Below are 17,916 nucleotides of genomic sequence, written 5' to 3'. Positions count from 1 at the left end.
ATAACTCCTCATATGCTAGAAGATATACCTCCCCAAAGTGGGACCAAAAATCCTATCCAGAATTCTGCCAAATTTTCCCAAAGTTTTGACAAACTTAATTTCTTCGATTTGCTTGATCCCGAAACCTTCCAATACCTACTAAACATGATCTTAAACTCTTATACACTGAAGATAGACATGTCTAATCCTATATGACCACTCCGCTCTCTAAATCTATAGCAACCAACTCATGAGGAAACTTAACGTATAAAAGTATAGGGTGTAACAGGAAAGATCTAAGAAAGAGAAGACGAAGGAACAGGTCCATGACATGACAAATAAAGAAACAAAAAGGGCTATGGTAGCAGCCTGAGGTTCAGATGATGAGTCTGAGGAGGAAGCTGATCACTCAACACTCATGGTTGTTGAAGAGTCAGCCTCAGACCCAAAGGAGAACATAAAGGTAAATGTTCATGATCTGTAAGGTAAGGTGGATCATTTCTCTAAGAAGAAACTCATGTCTCTGATGATCACCCTGCTTGATGAGCATCATTACATGAGAATAAAAATAGTTGAGCCATTTAATGCCCTCTCTTGCTTGAAGAATGAATTCATGGAAATTGAAACCAGCAAAGAAAATGCTGAAAAGGAAAACTGCTCTCTAAAAGAACAAGTCACTCGACTTGGTTCATCTGTCTTGGCTCTTCAATCTAAAGTTCTAAAGCTAACCATTAAGACTTGAATTGTTGAGGCCAGCGACAAAAAACTCAACGCTGAAACTGAATTAAAAAAGGAAAGAAGGGAGTTGCACATTGAAAAAGAAAGGACTACAAAAATCACCATAAAATTGTCTAAAGCAAAAGTTGATGAAGAGAGAAAAAATCACTCGACGCAAACATCTCAACTGCTTTCTAACATCACCAGTCAAACACACAATGTAACCACTCGATTGGGTATGAGAGAATTGCTAAGAAGAACCTATAGAGGAAGAATTGTGCACTCTCTATGGCAAGATTGGTCATTATAAACTTAGATGCCCAGTGAACATGAAGCATAAGAAAAGAAATCTAGAAATTGCAAGAAGAAACATCAAGTCTAACAATAGTCTTGGAATAGGTTTGAAGAACGTGTTTCTAGACGCATTGCCAGAATGGACAAAGAAAGAATTATTCGTCCCATTGTTCAAGGAAAAGGGCCCAAGCTAGTATGGGTTCTTAAGACTAACCCTTGATTGTTTTTCAGGTAAGAGTGGCAGAAGGAGGCAAGCTAAACTGACATCTGAATAGTGCTTTCTCCAAATACAAAACTAAAGATAAACAATAGCTCTGCTCACTTGGTTCTAGGAGAGAATATGCCCTTTGTAAAAGACAAGAAGGGTAGGATGACAAGGGGAACATATGCTGAAATTTCTGGTTAACCAGCCTTATCTAATGAAGCCTTGGAGGAAGAAAATTGGACTATGGGGAGGTGGATCTAGAAAGATATCACTGTGTAAATTAGATTAAAATTGGGAATAACTAAGATTACATAAGTTTCTTTGTAATGGACTAGAATAATTGTTACGAATAAAGTAATTCCTAAATTGAATAATATTTTACTCAGCCTCGTGCATTCACTTGTAAGTCCTATACCATGATAGATATTATCTTATAAGATTTAATGAATATTGAATGTTACATAAATTGGACTGGATGTTGAGATTGTTGAGAGTCCATCAAAGAAATTTATGTACACCATCCTTGTGTTTTATATAAATATGCAGACCAAGGAAAATTTTCATCTTTTATCCTATCTCCATGTCTGAATTTAAAAGTAAAAGAACGAAAGTGTGAAGCCGTCATTATTCTTAAAGAGCCCTTAACAATGATGACTCTCTTTTGATACCATGCAACTATCAAGTCAATCACTTCCCAATACTGATGCATGGTCTAAAATACCGTGAAACAACCAACCTATTCACATCCAATCACCCGTTTTTCCTTACTTAACCACTGAAAACCGCTTCTTGTTTTACCTTCCATCCTCAAAAGTCTTGCATCATTAGATTATCTCTATTGTAAAATCCACACCCTCATTCGATTCTCCAGTGGAACAACAAGCATCAACCTCCACTACTCCTCAAAAGCCCCAAAAAACTTCTCTAACCACTATCAACTCTATTACCACCACCACTGAGATAATGTCAAACCCAATTATCCCTGAACCATCTAACACAGAAATACCTGCAAGTATAGTTCCAACCTCTAACCCACAAATCCAAAACCCTAGGAAAACTAAAATAAAAGTATGTTGCATAGATGAACCATTTCACTCCGATGACTTCTAATTCGACCCATCTCTAGTATCTTTCTCCCATCATTCTAATGTTCTTGAAACGTTTGGTGATATACTTCAAGTATAGGGAGAAGAGACTCAAAGACTAACTAGTAAAATGTTGGAGTTAAAAGGTATATACTATACAGGTCCCCTCGAACAAATATCTCCAATTATCATTACAAAAGTTGTAGTGGTAGGGGAGACAGGGGTGGCTCATGTAGTAAGATCTATTGAGGAACTAGTGGTTGAAAAAGACAAAGTAGAGGAAAAGATTGTTGGAGCACTCAATGAGGGGGAAAACATAGGAAAACCCACAACTGGGGCAGATTCACCTGTTGGGGGTACAAGATGCAGAAGATAGAGTAAGTGTCGCTAGTGTTGGTAACAAGATAAAGGTGGTGGATGAACTAGGGGAAATAGAAAAATCTGTAGAAGAAGTAGTGGTTGGGGTGCTAGAAAGTTTGGGTGAGGGTGATGCAAAAGCAACTGAATCAGTTCAAAGTATTGAACCCTCCGTTGATGCTCAAGGAGAATCACCAACAACTCACACCCATGTGCGCAAAGAATAAGTGGTTGAACCTGGTCTAACAATATAAAAGGATATTCCAATAGAACAGGTTCTAAAACTGATCCAAAAAAAGGAGGTGCTGATAAAGGTAATAATGATGATGATGATGTGCTCATTACTGAGTTTGTGGTGAAGATGGTCAGGTCTAGGCTTAGAAAGGCATCTGGTGAGCCAGTTCTAAAGCCTGATAATGAAGTAGCTAAGGAGGACGGTTCTTCAATAGTACTCAGAACCCCATATACCAGGGGACAAAAGAGGAAGGCTGAGAAAGAGCTAAAAAAGGCAATGTTGGCAAGCAAGAGAAGCACTACTCTAAGAACAAGGGCTACTAAGCCTGTTTCAGTATCTGTGACTGAATCAGCAGAGGAGACAGAGACTGCCGAGAGGGAATGGAAAAGAAAGGGTAAGGTTGTGGTCACTCTAAGTTCATGACGAACTGCAACAAAGAAATGGGTAAGAAAACCTGTTTCATCCAAGGGAAATCTATCTTCAAGCTAGTGGAACAGTCAACTGAGAGTGAAAATGATGAATCTTCTGAGTCAGAGGACCAAGACTTCAAAGATATTGAAAATTACTTCGACTCAGAGGACTTAAAAAATCTAACCAAGCAGACAATCTTGATGATCAAAAAGCAGTCAGTACTAAGTGGTAGAGTAGTCACTGGTCATGGAGTGTTACATCTCAGAAATTTGAGTTGTTGTATTGTGAATTGACCAATGTGAGCCTAAGGTAAACATGAAGTCCTTATAAAGTTAAGGAGAGTATTTGATCGCTTCAAGGTGCGTACTATAAGATTTTGAAGTCACAAGAATTGGTGAAACTAAACTCGTCGAAGAAAGTGAAGTGTAAGTTGTGTTTGGGAAGGTTTTCGCAATAAACGAGTTAATATTTATTTATTAATGTCTTGAGGAGGATATATAGGGCTCCTTAGAGGGTTAATGAAGTGTTATACAAGTGCCAAAGAGGTTCCACAAGGATTGGAAGTCAAACGAATTAACGGGAGCAAGTTCGGAAAAAAATGGGTTTGTACGTCCACTTATCCGGTCCGTATAACTTATACGGTCGGTATAAATGGTCCGTATAACCCTTCCAGAGAGGGGTTATCCCATGGTGGGATTATACGGTCCAATTATACGGACCATATAAGTTATACGGACCGTATAGTTGGCCGTATAATTGGGTCGGGTCAAATTTTTTAGATTTTTCCCTTATTATATAATTATGACCCAAGTTCATATTTTTCATTTCCCATATTCTCCACAACTCTTGAAAGCTCTAGAACATTCCCCATGTCATATTAACACAAACCCAAGAGAAATCAAAGGTTAATTAGCAAGAATCAAGAGAATCAAGTATGGAGAGACTTACTAGCGTTTGTAGAAGTCAAGATTTCTTTTGGTAGGGAAGTTGGGGTTCCATTCAAGTGAGATACTTTGATCCAAAGTTCATCCTTATACGATCAAAGGTGAGTTTTACATCTATTTCTTGTTATTAAGAGTATTTGGTTGTTGAATAACTTGGATGAGGAAGAAAAGTTGAAGATGATGCACATATATGGATTTAATGATATTTTGGAGTAATAAACTAACTTGAGTCATGATTATTAGTATGCTATGAGTATAATCTTGTTGCGGGTGATACTAATGATGTAGAGGAAGTACTGTATGCAAGTGAATATGGTGTTGTTTTGTAGCTATTATTGTGGATGACTTTGAAAGGGAGTTTTGATAATTGAACAATGCTTAACTTGAAGAAGTCTATTGATTATGGTACTATGGGTGTTGCTATTGATGTTTGGGAGTTGTTTATTATATGGACAAAGTTAACGAAACAAAGGAAATGCTGCCCAAATTCCATTAGCTCCTAGTTGCTTTAGTTTAAACTTAAGCATGTCTTCAATGACCTAACCTTAGTACGAATTCTCATGAATGTAGAGTTGCGAGCTTGAGAGGAGAACATTTAGTCGTTAAGGAGACAAAAAGGTATGTAAGGCTAGTTCCTTTCTTTCAAAAGGCATGACTCCTATGTTACAATTTCTTACATAGTTCCATAACTTTCTTACTTCCAAAAGTTAGAAGTTTATGATTCTCAAAAGCTTCGTATGATGCCAAAGATGAGATGTTTTTATGATGAACATGATGATGATGATGATTTTAATGCTAGAAATTCCAAAGCTTATGATTGTGATGCCATTATGAAATCATTAATTTATTTCATGAATCCCTTGATTTTGTTATTGTGGTTGATCTCACCTTATAATCATTGTTCCTTCAAGGTGAGACATAGCGATGATGATTATCCCATAATATAAATCGGAGGTCACCGACCTTATGTCACTCCGATAGAGTTGCAGCTTTACATTGGGCTCTCATGCATGCCATATGTACATGTATGATTACACCGTGCGTAGTTGGTCGGGAAGACACTACTACGGAGGGCGTAATGGGTAGCTTATGGATAATGATAGTAACACCATGCCTAGTTGGTCGGGCAGACACCACTAGTGGACGGCATGAGATGGTTACCCCGGACGCAGGAGGCCCGGACGCGGGCTAATGATGATTACACCGTACCTATACGGTCAGGCAATTTATGATTGTATATATGTTATGATGTTTTAAAGGTAAAAGTTAACATGCATGATATCCGCCTTCAGAGGCAATCAGTTACAGGTTATCTCTTTATCTCATACTTCTTTATTTCTTTATGATGTTATTATTCATGCCTTACATACTCAGTACTGTCACAACCCGACTAGGGGCCATGATGGGTACCCGAGGCTAACCACCGAGCACCGCTCGTACCATTACCCATCGTACACATCAAGCGCCCATTCATTAACCTTATACTCAAATCATAGGAAACCCATTTACACTTGAAACATATTTACCTTATATACATAAGCCCTTCGGCTATCAAAATAATGTACATACAATAAGGTCATCGTGAGACCATACTACCCACACATACATATCTACGAGCCTCTACTAGAGTGCTAGACATAGGGATGGGACAGGACCCCGCCATGCCCAAAATACATATATATACACAAAAGAATAAATCAATGGCACCTCTGAAACAATGGAGTGCTCTCAAGTCAGCTAATAGCTCCTACGAGTCTGGATCACCTCCCTGTCTACCTGTGGGCATGAACACAACGTCCAAAGAAGACGGACGTCAGTACGAACATTGTACTGAGTATGTAAGGCATGAATGAAATGAATATAATAGAGAAATCATAAGACATAAGATGAAGATGTAACCTGCGTAACTTTTGAGGGTGGATACATTTCATACCTATATCATATATAATCATAGTACATGTATCATCATAGCGCATACATCATCGTATCATATATATATATATATATATATATATATATATATATATATATATATATATATATATATATATATATATATATATATATATATATATATATCATAGCACCGTATCTGCTCATACACATTAAACATTATCCGTATTCAGCCACGTAGTGGCTCGATAGTATCACATACATGTCTTCCGTACCCGACCATAACAAGGCTCTGTATATCTCATCATCATCATTGCCATCACTACGGAAATCTTTTATCATCACATACATCTCATAAGCTTATCATAACTTTTCATAGAGCATGCATTTGAATTTAAAGACAATCTATGAAAATCATATCATATTCGTAGCATGAACTTCATAAAAATATCGTAGGATAGGCTTTATAATCTCTAAACTTAGGATCATCATCACCATTATCGTATCTATGGCATATCTCTTACCTTTATCTCATATGAGACCTCCTATGAACATAGACTCGTAATTTTTCGGAATATTGGCCATAGGACATGCATTAGAGCTTATAGACAATCTATAACAATATCGGGGTGACATAAGGTCGAGAACCCCCGATTACATTATGGAGTGATCATATTCATCATATCTTACCTTGAAGGAACTAACATTTTAAGGTGAGTTTAACACAACGAGCAACCTCAAGGGATCGTAAATAGGGTCATTAGATTGCAGAAACATCATATCGTATTCATAGCAAGAACTTTATGGAATTAGCATATCATGAACTTTAGAACTTTTAGGATCAATTCATGGTTATCATTATCATATTCGCATCGTATCTCTTTTCTTTATCTTATGAAAGCTCTTTATAATCATAGACTCATAATTTCTGGTGCGTAGGAAAGTCATGGAAATATAGGAAAATTCATGCCATGGAGTCATGCCTTAGAAAGAAAGGACTAGCCTTACATACCTCTTTCTTTTAATAATTCTATCTCTTGATTGTTCTCCTTCGATGCTCGCGTTTCTACCTTCAAGAAAGTTCGTATTAACATTAGCTAATCGATTATAAGAACGTGCTTACTAAAGCTAAAGAAAATTGGACAGCATTTCCTTTGTTTATAAAACTTTCCTCATTTTACATATCCACTCCCAACATCCATAACAACATTCACAATATTATAAACAACAATCATCATTCATCTACATTATCCACATTTCACAATTTCACTTCAATTTCTCCATAATCGTGTTCATAATTCACTATTGCGTTTTCTCACATATAATACTTATCCCATGTTCTAAATGTCACTTATAGCATAATTACAATCACAACATATCAATATTCATGATTCACTCCAAACTACTACTAAAAAATGACACTATTCCCACATTCATGACCCATTTTCTATATCCTTCTACAATCCAAGTGTTTCAACTTTTCAACACCTTAAAAAACATGGAAATACCATGAAACTTACCTTAGATGGTTTAGGAATAAGCCTTGAGTGAAAATACTTCTCTTGCACCAAAACCCTAGTTCACTTCCATTGGAATTCCTTGGCTTGGATGAACTTTAATGTGTTTCATACACTTGATTTTGTTAGTTTGATGAAGTTGATCATAGATTTCTCTTGGGTTCTTGTGGATGAAGAGTGGAGAGGGTTCTAGAGAATTCTTGAAGGGTGGAGTGAAAAATGAAATGAATTAAATGAGAGAGGGTCCTTATATCAACTTAAAAAATTTGACCCGACTCGAACATACGGACCAACATACGGTCCGTATCTTTTATACTGGCCGTATGTCTGGCCTTATGTTTGGTCCAGTGGAGGTCCCATTCTGGGAAGGACATACGGCCAGTATGTTTTATACGGCTAGTATGTTGGACCGTATGTTGCCCAACCTTCCGGGATTCATTCTCGTCGACTCGTTTGACCTCCAATCCTTATAGAACCTTCTTGACACTTGTTTAACACCTCATTACCAATCTAAGGGACATTATAACTCTTCTCCAAAACATCATTAAGCCATCCTTAATTCGATACTCATAAATCTTACCCGACTCACAACCTATACCTTGCTTTCCTTAACAACTTCTGTCTCCTACCTCACATGTCTTTGAAATCTCATTTAGAACCATCAATTGTTATTTCTTACTTATCAAAACATCGTATACGTCGTGCCCTTCGTTAGTCTATTCATTGTACGTTAATGAGAAATTTTCGGGGTGTAACAAGTACAATGTTCGTACTGACGTCCTTCCTTTTGTGGACGCTACATTCATGCCCACAGGTAGATAGGGAGACGGCCCAGATTCTTAGGAGCTTATTCAACAGACTTACAATAGCACTCCACTACTCCGGAGTTGCAGCTTATTAGTATATTCTTTGGTGTACATAAAGGGGCACGGCGGGGCCCTGTCCCGTCCTTATGATTTTCAGCACTCCAGTTAGAGGCTCGTAGACATGTATGGGTAATAGATGTATTATGATCCATTTAGTGTAAGTTTTGTATATCATTTTGTAGCCTCGTGGGCTTATACACGTGTATAAATATGCTTTGAGGAGTAATAGAAGACTGTCCCATACTAAGTGTTGCTTTGAGAATAGTATTTATTCAGGATGAGGCAGATGATAAAAGGAAAGGTGGTGCACGGTAGGCTAACTCCGGGTACCCGTCATGGCCCTCTAGTTGGGTCGTGACATGGAGGACCTAAGATGGATATATTGTTAGAAAGGATTAAGAACCAAGGATGGAGTAACTTATTTCTTCCAAGAGATGAAAAGAGGAAGATGCGTAAGGAACAGGTTATTGACTTCTATGTTAATGCTAATTTTGATGGAGAGCAACTCACTAGCACTGTACTGGGAGTTGAAATTGTGTTAAATGCTCAGAAGTTGGGTAAAATTCTGCATGTGACCTCTGTGGGTTGGGAAAAATATGCAAAGAATGAATGGCCATCACTCCAAGGAATGGCAAGTGATGTGGACATGACAAGGAAATTTTGAAACAATCTAGCATCCAAGCAGCACAAGAGAGTACTAAAAAGATAGATGCCTAAGCTTTACCAACTATATTTTGAAGTAGTTCATCGTATGGTTGTGTCTATGAAAGAAGGGAGGGTTGAGGCAAGCTTCTTGGACATGGCACTCATGGAGCTTGTAGACACTGGAGTCCAAATGCCTAATCTCATGATTCAGCACATGTGCAGGGTCTCTCTGCAGGAGAATAAAAGCCATGGGTTTGGCCTACGGGTTTTGGTTGGCTGAAATCTTTGACCATTTCAAAGTGCCCATTAAAGTGTGGCAGTATCAAACGGTGAAGGATGTCATTGGGACCTTGGAACAGGTTGATCAACTAGTTCCTGTTGGGGATACTGATAAGGAGCAATAAATTTTAAGGGATCAACTTGTAGCCAAAGAGGCTGAGATTGTAGCATTGAAGGATAAGTATCACTATGACTTAGATATGTTGCATGTCAAGTATGAACGTGAGCAAAAAGTTCTAAATGCTCAGATTTTGAGTCTACAGAATGCACTAGATAGGAAGAAAGCAGAAAACACTAAGATTATTCAGGATTTGGTCGTTGCCCTTTCTAAAGACTTGTTATATCCCGTATTTTATATGTTCGGATATTTCAAGGTAGTCGTGGCAAAGCTAAGGGAATGACCATCTCCCAAAATTATTTTAATGTACAAGTTGGTTATGAATATTAGTAGTATGGAAATATCGGAAAAGGTTAAGGGTAAAAAGAGGAATTCGCAAAATGGTTCATGAAAATAATGCGGAAGAACAGGGGCAAAACGGGAATTTCACACAAGGATCAGAGATAAAGATTATATTATCTGAGTATGAGAATGTATATACATGGCATTTGGAGAGCGTAGGAAGTAAATCGGTTAACGTGATCACTCGATGATAGCCCTCGTAACCATAAGCCAAGGTGGGGCCCACTCATCGGGACTTTATAAAAGACATATAAAGAGATATATGAGTAGTACATGTGAAGTTGAGCAAGTCCTAAGAAGGACCCATAAGCCAAAAATGAGTGTAAGCCCTCCAAAAGGACGATTTAAGAAAACGTTTCCGGATGACCTGACTTGGAGGGGCAGAAACGGCATTATACGTTTGGAATTTGGGAAAACCCCCAGAAATAAAAGTTATAGATAATTGATTTAGCTTTCCAACGGTAGGTTGTGGACCCTCACACGATGTCGGAATCATAGGTTATGGCCATTTTAAGAGAGATACCTTAAACTGCCAATAAAATAATAAAGAGAACCGCGGGCCCCACGTGGGGAGGTCGGTGAAACCGACTTAGGGGTGCTATAAATACCCCATAAATCCCATGTTTTCAGCAAGATTAGTATTCCAAAAGTCCTAGAAGCCTCTCAAAATTTCTCCCAAATATTATAGTTTGAAAAATCAAGAATTTAACAAGATTTCGCCAAACTAGTCCGTGAAAGGTGATTGTTCTTCCTTCTACTCAAGTGTGGCGTTGAAGAAAATTTATGTGGCTGAGTTTCTTCAAGTATAAGGTATTTTATTCATCCCATATCTAGTGTTGAGTTTATTTTAAGGTCTAGCAAGCTTTAAAAACGAAAATAGTTATGGAGAAGGGTCATAAAGTGTTGTGTTGAAGCTATTGTGTTTATGGGCTGATTTGTTATGACAAGGAAAGAGTTGATTTTACTTAGTGTTCTAGTTGTGGTTGTTGTAAAATTTATGGTAAAGAATGAAGGTTTAATGACGTATGTTGAAGTTGTAATGGTTGCGGGCTGTTTTGAAAATTAATATGACTTTAACATAGACTCTTATGAAAATGATGTTGTTAATGGGTGAAAGGTATGGTTATTGTTGAAATGTAAAGGGATGGATGAAAATGCGCGAAAATATGTAAGAAGTGGTTATGGTCAAATAATAGACGTTTTGGTAAGTTAATGTAAATTGATGTCATTTGACATTCTAGTAGTCGTCGTTACGGATTATGCGATGAAGAATGAAGGTTGTTGTCGAAGTTAGCATACATGAATGATGATGATATGCATGGTTGTTGTTGAATTGGTAGGTTTTGGGTAAAGTAATACGTTGATTAAGTCGTTGAAAGATTATGTGAATCGAATTGAATTGAATCGGATTGAAATGAATATTGAAATGTGGCTAGAAAAATTGTTGGTATCGTTGTAGGTTTGGCCGAGTTCCATTCTCGGATTGTTGTTGCTAAATTTGGCCGAGTTAGAATCTCGGGGGTGGTGTATTTACAGGGGAGATGCTGCCGAAATTTCGGCAGAATATAAATGAATGTGCTTGAAAGGTTAAGGCAAGTATATGACAAAAGATCTAATGAATGTGTGAACTCCTTTGAATGTAGATTAACAAGTTGGACGAATAAGCGTAGCTAGTAAGGCGCGACGCAGGTATGTTAAGGCTCATCCCTTTCTTTCTATGGCATGATCCCGATGTTATAATTTTGTAATTGTTCCCATATCGTCCTTATTTTGAAAGTTAGATGTCTATGATTCTAAGGTATGCTTACTTCCCCGATAACTCGTCAATGTTTTCCAATATGTTCGTATCTCTCCAAAATAAAGGTTATGGTGTCGTAAGCTCTTATGGCAATGACGATGGATATGTTTCACGATGACAATGATGATGTCAAGATTGAGAATGTCCTATGATGATTATGATAAGAATGATTTTTCAAAAATGACTTCTGGAATGTTCATAAAAGGTTCTGAATTTCAAACGCTCATAACTTTCGTATACTAATTCCGATTGACCCGAAATATGTTTCTGAGCCTTCATATGTTCCCCATAACGTCCTTATTTTCAAAAGCTAGAAGTTATGGATTCAAAACACGATTTCCTTTCCAAAAGTTATAAATGTTTTCCAAAATATACATCTTTCTCCAAAATCCAAGTTTTACAAATTTTGAAAGTTTTTACAACTAAAACAACGACTACGAAGTTATGGTGATAATAATGAAGCCAGACATGAGAAAGTGTCTATGACGAATATGCCAAGGATATGTTCTTACCATGAATACGACGGTATGAAATGCTAAGCTACTTTTGGATAATGACTATTTTAAAGGTTTTAAAGTACACGAGGTAATATGTTATGATCCTGTTTTATGTTTTCCCAAGATAATGTTCAAGGCGTGACATGACGACCATGATGATTCCATAATACAATCGGAGGTTACCGACCTTACGTCACTCCGATAGACACATGACTTTCCTTGGGCTCTCATGCATGCTATATATGTATATGGGAGTGGGGAAGGGATACATGTATATGGGGATATGGGGAAGGGAAACATGTTTCATCGCCACCTGGTCAGCTGGCATTATCATCCCGGACGCGGGATATATGGGCGAGCCGACGTATTTCAGCGCTATGTAGGTGAGCCGACTTGTTCGGTGCTATGATATGATATGACCGATAAGCATGCATGGTTTCCGCCCTAAGTGGCATTCATATGTACATGTACTTCAATCAGTCTATGATACATTATATGACTCCCTATGATATGATATGACATGATATGATATGATACGACAGGATATGTTATGACATGCTATGACATGATACGACTAGATATGATATGACATGATATGATATGATACGACATGATACGCTATGATATGATATGATATGATACGGTATGACATGATATGACATGATATGATATGACACGATATGATATGACATGATATGTTCCCTACGAGATGCCATATGATTCCGTTGTGATTATATCCACTGGTACCTCTCCTTGTATTGTCGTCCATGCCTTACATACTCAGTACATTGCTCGTACTGACCCCTCTTCTTCAGGGGCTGCGTTTCATGCCGCGCAGGTACACCCAGATGAGCCGAAGCCATTATAGAAGATGTTCCAGCGAAGTTGGCGAGCTCCATTTGGCCCTGGAGTGTAGCCGAGTCAGCGTACTATGCTATGATGTTTTGTTCTATGTTAGAGACTTTGCAGACAGAGTCGTGGGTATAGAGTGTCAGCTTTGTAGACGGCTTCGCCCGTCGATATGTTATTACGTTTCATGTCGCGGGCCCCATATGATAGTAGACATTACTTATGAAAAAAAATATATTGAGAGCTTACTATGTATTTTATTCTGAATTGATTCCAGAGTTTATATATGTAATAAGAGTCAGCGGGTTCGCTCGGCTCCAAGTATGGGGTCGGGTGCCCATCACACCCTAGTAAGGTCGGGGTGTGACAAGACTCCTCCTCAACCTCAAAACCATCCTCCTAGTTTTCCTCAGCTATCTTTTTTGTTTACTCCTTCCTCTATTCTAACATCTTAGTTCTTGGTTTCTTTTGGTCTATACATTTGTTTGATCACTCTGTGTTGGTGTTTTCTTTCAATGATAATGGAAATTGTCATGCACTCTTATATCTTTGTTATATTTTTTTGTGCTTCAAATCATTCAAGAAGATATATATTGAGCAAATGTTTCTATCATGTGTATTTGTGATAGCCCCAGCAGCCATGAGTTAAATATTGCAAGTTCAAATTAATGCTTAACTGATCTGGAATAACTTTTTAATGATGCCAAAAGGGGGAAGATGTTATTGTGTAATGCTTATAAACCCATATAAGATATTGTGTATTGCTTATAATCCGTATGCTTTTAAACTCATATATGCTAACCTGGTTCAATGTTAGTTGTTGATGTTCATTTTCTAGGCTGTAACAACAGTTGGAACAATTTATCATCATCAAAAAGGGAGAATTTGTTAGCATAAGCATGCATGTGTTTTGATTATTGAAAAAGTAAACGAATAAGGCAAGTGAATCATGTTTAGAGACATATATTTGAAGACACAAACAATGAATTAAACATAGAGAGATGATGGACAAAGTGACTGAACATGGTGGGTAAACCAGGTATGCAGATATGTTCTATCTCAGATAGGTGAATGAGCCAGGATTGAATAGATCAGAGACGATGCAAGATAGGGGAGAATGAAACAGGTCTATAGACATGTTCTATCTCAGACACTGAGACGATTCAGAGATGGATGAGTCAGGTCCAAGAACATGTTCCAGCTCAGAGTCCTACTGCAAGTAGGATTTGTGATATATGGTAAAGACTTGGTAGACAAGTTGCAAGATTTCTTTCCATAATTATCAAGATACTTCACACTCCTACAAGATCGCTGAAGCGGTGTGAAAGCAAGAATCCCAAGTCAACTCAAACCCTAACTCTCATAATAGGCCTTACCATGTAAGGATTGAGTTCAACCTACTTGACGCAAACCTAGTGTTATATATATATATATATATATATATATATATATATATATATATCCAAGTCGTGCCATGAAGAAGGTTACGCACTCACAAAGAGAGAAAATTAGAATATTGAACAAACCTTGTAAATGCATTAATTGAGAGTTCTGATTACAAAAGTGTGACCTGATACAACGAAAAAGAAGATTGAAGAATTTATTCCATAGAGTTTATGTGTTACAGTTCTTGAGTCTAGAATCTTGTATAAGGAGCGTTTATCGAGTTGTACCTTTATCAACTTTCATAGAAGCAATATTAATAAGTATAAAACGTTAGTCAAATTCAACTTCAAGTTGGGATAACTTGAAGTGGGCTTAATAGCCTGGGGAGATTGTTGAGATAGGAATTAGATTTTAGTTCCTAGGTTACAGAGTTTGTAACTTGAATTTACAAAGGCTCGCCATTGTAGTGAAGTTTGAGAAAAATTCTACAGTGGTGTTGGTCGTGGTTTTTTCACCTTTTGTGAGCAGGGTGGTTTCCACGTAAAATTATTGTGTCTTTACTTTCCTATTATTACTATTCCGCAAAGGCTAGCTTGGAACAGGTAGAATAACGTGATCTATCCTATAGGCGAAAAACTGGTATTCATTTGGATAGATAACTAGCCGTGCAAAATATCAGAAGCTATATCACAATCATGAGTCAAGCTATTGCTCAGCTTCACCAGACTCATTTTTTATCATCAAGCATGTATAAGCTAGAGAAACCACATAATATAGCTAAGAATCACAAAAACTTCAGCAAACAGTTTCATGATTCCAGATATCATCACACTGTGCGGAGAATGGAGAAGTATCTCAAGCAAATCCCAATTGTTCAGTACCATATCAGAATTCAAGCGACCAATTCTAGACTATTGAAATCAAGTTAGGTCCTAAAGAAAGCAGTTACACCATTGACACCCATTTGAACCCAAAAATACAACTTAATAGTCCAGACTAAACCATTCTAATCAGTTATTTAAGACTAATCTCAATAGCCTAATCCCTAATCCAGTTACGAAGAGACTTAAAAGAAGTTAACTAGTCGGGACTAAGATGAACTTAAAAATGATTAACCAACACTGATTTGTATCATTTTCCTCAATAATCAACCTTAATTAATTAAGACTAATCCCAAAGATTAAGCCTAATAGCACCACCATATCATTGCTTAACAACAGCCAGATTAATTTAAGCTAAGCAACAATTATTTATAGTTTAACTAACAACCACTAACACACCATAAACTAACTATATTAAGCTTAAACTAACAGCTAATACTCAACAACACAACTAAACCAACCAGCAAATAACCCAAACATTAAAATAACTAGCTAATCAAACTAAACAAAGCACATAGACTGATAATTAAACTACTCAAACTAAACTAAACAATAATCACGTAGTGAATACAAGAAATTAACAAAAATAAAAAGGAATGAGGAAATTACTTTTTTCAATGCAGACTAATCGAGATTTGAAGTCGGGAATCCTTTTTGAGCTCCTCGACACCACGAATACTCAGCCACAACAAAAAACAAGGTTTAGAATTAAAAAGACCAAATTCAATTAGGTAAAGGTTTCGACTAAAGCCAAATCCCTAGTTAAATTGGAAATTAGATCTGATGCTTCTATGAAGACTTGTAGTTTTATTCAAATCGGTGGAAATGAGGTTCTTTATATAGAACCCCAAATCCTAGGATTTTCCTCTTGAAAATAGATGTAGGACTCAGATTTGAGAGATAATTCTTCTTGAATCCTCTCCAATACTTGAAGAACCAACAGAAATTGAGGGTTTGAATATCAACAGGACAAAAATCATTAAGGATTTCGCAGAAAAGAGTAGAGAGGGAAAGCCTCACCTTTCTAGGCTGAACCGCGATGAAGAGGACAAATGGATTAATTGCCCTTTGCCCAAAACGGCCATGCAAGCCATGTAAAGCCTGAGGAGCATTGCCCGAAGAGAGAGAAGGGAGTGGAGGGTGGTTAGGGTTTTCGCCCATATTTGTGAAGAAAGGGGAAAATAAAATGGGGTTCGTTGGTTTTGCATTTAAATGGGCGTCTAGGTCGGGTCAAACCAATTTGGGAACAGGGCCGAAATGATTTGAGGTCGATTTCGGCCCACCTTAGCAGAAATGAAAGATGGTTATTTCTTGCACATGTGGTTATGAATTGATTTCAGATATAGCCAAAATCATATTAATTTTAACCATAAGTATGCAAAAATTAATTAGAGAGTCTCAATTGTAACCAATTTGAACATGATTTGAAATTAATCAAAAATTAAAATAGAAAATGAAATGTAATTGGTTATCTATTTAATTAATCCAATTTCTTGATTTAACGGAGTAAAATATTCATCAATTAACTCTGAACAAATTAAACAATTAATTAAATAATTTTTTCCACTAGTTTGGCATTAAAACCTGATAAATATGTTTAAAAATTATAATTTGTGTGGTAAATATTCAATAATACACAATAATATACCTTATGATATTTTGCCAAATGTAAAATGTCACCAAAGCAACACCTAAGCAATTTGTAAAATCCTTTTGATTTTGGAAAGTACATATTCCACTCTGTTTCTGATTCAAGAAGTCCGACTAATTAAATTAAAATTATGGAGAGCCAAAATTGGATGTCAAAAATGTGGTTAGCCGTATTCCTCTCCAAGGTCTCCTCCCCCCTATGAAAAACTTGTAGAATAGGTCTTTATACTGTTAGAATTCGACTATGGGCGGGATCTCCAAGTGAAGTCCAAAACCGATTCGAATTGGCCTGTTTTTGCAAGGACACGCTGCACTGCTCTGCAAGGCGGCATGGCGTGCATGCCCTTATGTTTTTTGGCCGTCCGTTTTTCGACCAATTTACAAATGCATGGCGCACTACCCTACAAGGGGGTGCGGGCAGAGGCATATGTAGCATTGTAGGTAGGGGAACCCCTAACTTTTGACACGGAGCATAAATTTATATGTAAAAACCTACTAAAATTGTAATAAATAATAGATATAAACCCCTAAATTTAAAAATATAATATGTTCAATGCTAAAAATCTTAAGTTTTAACCCATAGAGTTCAAATCCTGGATCCGCCTCTAGGCGCAGGTGTCCTTGTATTTTCAGCGACACTTCACTTTTTCTGCTCCTTTACATGTGTACTTGGCCCTTGGCTGCTTAGCTTGTTCCGAATACTTCAAAATGACTTCTACTGAAACTTCAAAGTCGTATTTCACCTCTTTTTGCATCACAATGTAAGCTTCCCATCAAATCATCACCTAAACACAATAAACACATATATCAACTATAAAGCGGTCAGAATGTACTTAAAATAGAAGAAAAGGGTAAAAAATGAGAGGCGTCAAGTATCTAAAAATAAGTACTTTTAGACGCGGATCACAACTCCACCCTTAAACCTGTGCTTGTCCTCAAGCAACTTCTAGACTCTAACTTACAACTAC

General features: G+C 37.2%; 1 long non-coding RNA gene across 1 annotated transcript; it reads right to left on the bottom strand.

The window, feature by feature from the left end:
- Positions 1 to 5,685: 5,685 nt before the first annotated feature.
- LOC132620531 (uncharacterized) lies at positions 5,686 to 16,455 on the bottom strand. Its single transcript, XR_009574982.1, has 3 exons — positions 15,908 to 16,455; positions 7,133 to 7,190; positions 5,686 to 6,003 (listed from the first exon to the last, which is right to left on the bottom strand). It is a non-coding gene; the product is annotated as an uncharacterized LOC132620531 (long non-coding RNA).
- Between the last annotated feature and the right edge of the window lie 1,461 nt (positions 16,456 to 17,916).

Source organism: Lycium barbarum, chromosome 2 (genome assembly GCF_019175385.1).
Source record: "Lycium barbarum isolate Lr01 chromosome 2, ASM1917538v2, whole genome shotgun sequence".
NCBI lineage: Eukaryota > Viridiplantae > Streptophyta > Magnoliopsida > Solanales > Solanaceae > Lycium > Lycium barbarum.
This window is presented reverse-complemented; position numbering and strand designations above follow the sequence as displayed.